The sequence below is a fragment of the Aotus nancymaae genome, unplaced genomic scaffold (genome assembly GCF_030222135.1).
Source record: "Aotus nancymaae isolate 86718 unplaced genomic scaffold, 86718_ANA_hifiasm-v0.15.2.pri h1tg000001l, whole genome shotgun sequence".
Classification (NCBI taxonomy): Eukaryota; Metazoa; Chordata; class Mammalia; order Primates; family Aotidae; genus Aotus; species Aotus nancymaae.
Genome location: NW_026988412.1, coordinates 3,141,495 through 3,147,649, shown reverse-complemented (window position 1 = coordinate 3,147,649; position 6,155 = coordinate 3,141,495). Strand labels below are relative to the sequence as shown.

General features: G+C 50.2%; 1 long non-coding RNA gene across 1 annotated transcript; it reads right to left on the bottom strand.

Moving 5' to 3' along the window:
- Positions 1–1,035: 1,035 nt before the first annotated feature.
- Positions 1,036–2,701, bottom strand: LOC110568847 (uncharacterized). The gene is made up of 3 exons (XR_010344880.1): positions 2,486–2,701; positions 2,125–2,227; positions 1,036–1,264 (listed from the first exon to the last, which is right to left on the bottom strand). It is a non-coding gene; the product is annotated as an uncharacterized LOC110568847 (long non-coding RNA).
- Positions 2,702–6,155: the final 3,454 nt, after the last annotated feature.

Genomic DNA, 6,155 nt, shown 5'->3' with positions numbered 1-6,155 from the left:
AGATGTGAGAAAGTATCATTCACATGTTTCACGTCATGTACTTTCAGAGTTGGGCAGAGAAACTCTGTCCCCTGTGTGGTCTGCCTGAGTCTCTCTGGGATAGACCCAGAGGTCAGAAGCCAGCACACTCTCCGTGCACCTCCCCAGGCTCTGTTTCCCAGACACTCATCCCAACCTGTCCCATTCTGACATAATCCACTTGGAAACACCTTATCAATAAAAGCCAAATGCTTTCTGTCTTTGGCCACTTAGGGATCCCATGTTGTGGACACGGTCTACGTTTAGTGGGCAATGCTTTTGGCCAGACGAGGCCCAACTAAGACTTCAGTACAAGTTTGGGGTAAAGCGCTGCATTAACTCAGGGGTTGGCAAACTACGGCCAGGAGGCCAAATCTAGGCCACCGCCTGCCTTTAATAAATAAAGTTTTATTGGTACACGGCCACTCCCACTTGTTTTCATTGTGTCCGTGACTGCTTTTGTGCTGCAATGGCAGAGTTGAGGAGTTGCAACAGAGACCACATGGCCTGCAGAGCCATTTACAGAGAGAACTATGTACTCTCTGGCCTTTTACAGAAAAAGTTTGCCAATCCCCGCACAGGAATAAAAGAAAAATACCCCTTTTCAAGGAACCCCGGGAAGGTCCGGACACAATGCCAGCTCATGGGTGTTTTCCATTCCTGCTCTGACTCCCAGGTTGCAAAGCAGTCAAAGCCCTTTGAGCTCTCCTTGCTAAATAACTTTAACCATTGTGAACAGAGAGGCCATCCTTCTTTTGCAGAAGGAACGTCAACGACCATCTCTCCTTGCAGGTTATAGGGTGGTTAGCCAATGTGGATGACGGGTCTGGACAATGGGTTTGAATCCCTCCTCCACCCATTGAGCCCTCTGAGCCTTGGTTTACCGTTATGTAAGATGAGGATAAGAAAACTGTGTCTCCTATAAGGTTTTTATGAAAATGAAATGAGATGCTAAGAACACAGCGTTTGTTTTAATTTGAACTGGCACATCCTACACTTTCAATAGAGAGACGGATTCTGGAGTTAGGGGGTATCTTGAGAGGGCATCATCACTGCTTCTTTCAGAGGAGTAAACTGAGGTCCAGAGAGGAAAAGTGACTCTGCTCCCACCCTCATAGACACTGGGGCAGGTCTAGGAGGCAGAGGCTCCAGTGGTAAGGACGGCTAATATATTTTGAGCTCTCGATGTGACCAGCCTGGGCTCCACACTTGACTTGTCATGTCTCATTTAGCATTCGTGGCCGCCCTGTGAAATAAGCATTTTGTTTGTCCCGACTTTGCAGACAGGGAAGAAGATCTGATGGTGCTAGAACGCACACTTGCCCAGGGTGAGCTTCCAGGAGCTCACAGCCAAGCCCTGGCTGCCTCTCCATACAGCTGCACCCACGAACGCACTTGGAAGAAATACAGCATTTTGGGTTCCAGGGACAGAAAGGGTCCGGAGAATTCAACTAGAAAATGCGTCAAACACCAAATTCTTCTGCTGAGTGAAACTAGAACCTTTCTGGCCGCCCCGTCTCCTGGGTACGGCATTGCAATGGGGCCATCTAGTGGTCAAAGACAAGAAAGTCCACCGGTCAGGCCTCTGAAAAGCAACTGAGCCAAAGAGCCCTCTGGTCTCCCGGGGGGAAATCTCAGCAGGCCCAGGGATAGGCAGCCTGGCCAGATACCTGCCTTAAGGAGGACCTGGTAAGGGGCGTGTCCGTGGATGTGCAAAGGAAGAGGGCACTGGCAGAGGCCAACTGCCCCTCCTCACCTTTTCAGAGCCCTGTCCCCCAGTTCCACAAGAGGCAACATTCCCTGACTGCCCCCAGGGGACATTTAACAGTGTCTGGGGACATTTCTGGTTGTCACAACTGGGGGATCTTCCTGGCGTCTAGTGGGTAGAGGCCAGGAATGCTTCTCATTCAGGACAATGACAGGACAGACCCTACAGCAAAGAGTGAGCCTCGAATGCCAACAGCGCCGCCCAGCACTGGAAACCCTGAGGTGGCCTCCTTCCAAATGGAGTCGGGCAGGCCTGGGGATTGCACAAGACCATGATGCTCACAGCCCCTGCGTGTGCACTCTTGCCTAGCTGCTCTTCCCCGACCTCCACTCTCTTACCTCATCCTTTTCTTTCACCTTCCAGCCCACTTGCCTCTTGCTCAGGGTAGCTCATCCGCTCATGTCCATCTCTTTGTCTGGATTTGTTCTCCCACAGACAAGCCTGAGAGAAGGATTTGGAGGCAAGCAGTTTATTTGAGAGGGGATTCCGGGAAGCACCTGTAAAGGAGTGAGGAAGAGAGACCGGAAGTGTGGAGGTGGGGGCAGTGAAGGGTGAGTTGGTGGGCAGTCATTGCCATGAGCAGCCGAGGTGTGGTCTCTGAGGACTTGCATGAGGACTCAGAACTGTCCCCTCCAGGAGAAGGAAGCCAAGGTGTTTGTCCTCCAGCTCTCTGGCTGTTCCTGAGCACTAGCCACTCACATTGCAGCCGCCTGTGCACTGGTAGAGGAACTGATGTCTGTCTGGCCTGCACACATCTCTCCACCGTGAAGGGCATTCAAGCTTGCCCTCTCTCACCTTGGTCCTTAGAAGCTAATGGGTCACTTTCCCAAATTTAAGCTCCAGAGACCAGGAACAGGGGACTGGCACAGTTGATGAGTCTACACAACTGGCCCCATTCAGTGCAAGGATCCGGGAGCAGTGACATCACCCTGGAGGCAATGCTAGCTCCCCTTGGTCCACAGCTACATCGTCAGGGCTACGGAAACCTGAAGGTTTGAGGGCACACCACCAAGAAAATTGTTACATCACATCCCCAGCTAGACCAGGCTTAGTTTGCTTAGTAAGAAAAGCAATATTTTTGTTGAATTTCACATTTTCTACCAAGTAATGAATTAACCTTTTTGAAATCACAAAGGACATCACAGCAGGAAAATGAAGCCATATCCTGTACTTGCTGGCTACCTCATATGAACCACAGGAGAGAGGGATGGTGATGCCTGGAGGCAGGATGGGAAGAAGGAATATAAGAACATCCAGTACGAATGGATTCCAAACCCTGTGTGATAACCAGCCAGTCCTGGACCAGTTTATCATCTCGGTGTGGACTGATTCTCTTTTGCAGGAAGTTAGTTCTGACTTCACCAGCTGGATTGGAGGACACCTGTGCCATCCTTGTCCTGTTGCTGCGAGAGACTTCTTTCAGCTTTAAGACGTGCAAGACTAAATGTGAATATCATCTATACATAAGTGGCTGAGAAAATTCTGTGGAGAGGCTTACAGCTCTCCATCATCAGTAATATAAACATACTTTATAATCAGGTAAACTGTATGCAATCAGGTAGTCTTGCTGAGGATGAAGAACTTTATTAGATTTGAGGTAACAGGACTAAAGTCCTTAACATCACTTGTTTGGATTTTTCTCATTTCATGAGTAGTTGATAATTCAGCAAAGGTTTATTAAACACCCAGTCTGACCATCGCACTGAGGGCTAACAGCGTGGAATGCAGCGGAAATGACATCTAAATGGCAGATAGGGTACCACTCTCCACCTGTGCCTACGCGCTACAGTGAAAGGAACTACATTTCCCAGGAGCCCTTGTCTTCTCGCTTTCTTGTAGGTTCAGCCAATAGGAGGCACTGGCCAGAGATTGGCTGCTGGGAGGAGGGGAGAACGCTGAGTGTGCCTGCCCCTTCTTCTTGTTTCACGTGACATCTCCAGCCCTGGCTGGACTTCATCCATGATTTCAGCTCCAGTACAAGGCAGTCCCTCTCTTGCTCCCATTGTGCTGGGCTGGGAGGACACAGAGACCTCCGGCTCAGAGAGCCCACGTGCATTCTCCCTTTGCCCCTCTGGCCTAGGGATGGGGTCAGTTTCTCCATGTTGCTCACATCTGGATTTTGTCACTGCTCTTCTTGTTTGCATCCTCAACTCTCCATTCACCTGTGCAGCAAAGCCCTGTATTCAATTCTCCCTGCTTGAAATACCTAGTGTGGTTTCTGGGATTTTGGAGAATCTCACCTACTCCTTCAAACATATTTCATATCCCTTTCCCTCCTGCACGAGGCAGCACCCACCCTGGTGCCACAGATGTTCTAAGACTCCCTCCTCTTTCTTACCCCAAGGCCTTTGCACTTGCTTTCCTTCTGCATTACATGTTTCTTCCCTGGAGCTACCCATGGCTGCCACTTTCTCATCCCTCAAACTTCATGTTGCCCTCTCAGGTAACATGGGAAGAAAAAGCAAATGCTACTTTCTCAGAGGCTCTCCTTGACAATCACAGCTAATGCAGCTCACTCACCCCACCCTCACTGCAATTTACTTGACTTCCTATCATGTGGTCCTATTTATTCCGTTCACATCGTGTATCCTGCAATGATTTCATTTACTTGTTTGTGTAGTTTGAACTCATGACACAGTCAAAATTAAGGTGGTTTAAAATAATGTGTTTATCATTTTTGGAGCTAAATTTTGGGCAAGGGGACATGGTGAATTCATCCTCTGGCCATGGATGTGCTCTCGCCCACTGCTACTCATCCTCCTGAATGGGGTTGGAGCCTGTTTTAAATGGCAGGTGGCATTTCTCTGCTTTTAAGAGCATGATTTTTCTCTGGATCAGAATCCTGGTAGTCACTGTCTGGGTAGCAGTGGACATCCTCTTCTGTCAGAGCCTCAAGGGTGACAAGCATCTCACTGTAAAACAAAGACAAGATTCTTGTCACTTTATTACATGTTGATCAAACCCCTAAGATAAATTGTTGGTCCACCATCCTGTATGCCCTCAGCCTACCCGAGTTCACCTTCAGTCATGAGGGGCAGATCACTGTAAACTGACCACTTCCCATTCAAGCCCTTGTCTCTGCCTGAGGGCTTCCCCATCCAGGAGCCCACTTCACTGCGAAACACTTACCTGGAAGGGGGAGCACAGGCAAGACCTCCAGCCCAGAGAATTGAGTAGATACCCACATGGGTAACCCGCCCTTGATGCCTCCATTATCTTCTTCCCAGCTTCCTCCACTCACTTCCCTACTCCCTCATTTGTGCTTCCTGGGATCACCTTCCACATAAGCTGCCTGCACCTAAGCACCCAATTGGGTCCGCTTTGGGAGGATCCACACCAAGCAGAACCCAATTCCCTTTTTCTCAGCAGCTATTTCTCTTTGTGCCATGTCAAGAATCACTTCTGTGAAAAAAGCCTATGTGGGCATTGGAGCTTAATCCTGCCAAGGTCAGAGAAACTACGTGGACCACCCCTGGGAGCTGTCCCCCTGGGGAGAGAGAGACGCAGGCATTTTGTCCTCTACTCCTGTCCCCACCCATGCCCACCTTGAGCCTTCCCCGCCCCCTTAGCCATTTGCCTTCCCTGCTCCCTTTGCTCACTGTCTTCCTCACCAGGATGGAGAAATGGCCCCTGGCAAGCTTGTCTCATGTCTGCACCTTTGAAGTTGTCTTCCGCAAGCGTGTGCTGGGCTGTCAGCAGCATCACCCAGATTCTGGAAATGGAAATGCTCAGGCTCTGCCCCAGACCTGCTGAATTAGAGACTAAGAGGGTGGCCTCCACCCTTGTGTGCCCACAGCCCTCCAGGAGACTCCGGGGCTTGCTGCAGCCCTAGAATCACTGCTCTAAAGCCACACTAGTTAGCATTAGATGTGCAGTTCCCACAGCTTGTTCTGCTTCTAACCACTGGTCGGGGGCTTAGGGTTCTGATTATGTAACAGCATATGATGACTCATTAATGATGACAGACATTCTTCTTATCAGTTTGCCGATGTGATTCTTGACATCACACTCAGATGCTGGGAAGAACAGGGGCTGTGGGAACTGAAACACCCGCATTGGCCCCCAGCCCTGTCAGTGCCCCATGCATCCCTGGGGTACCTCTCCTTCTGTGCAAGCTGTTTCTGGGTGCTGCTGTGACCCCCACAGCCAGTGCCTGTGTCGCTCTGTGATCATCTGTCCCAAAGCTGCTGGAGCCCCTGTGCTCACCCTGCTTGCATGGGGGGCTGAGACAGCTCTTACCCAGTGATGGGTGGATGCAAGGGCCCCCATCTCCCCCAGGTTCAATGATTCAAGAGAACTCATAGGAACTGGAAAGGCCACCAGATTCACAATTACCTCTTACTACACGTGGTTCCAGCAGTACACAGCA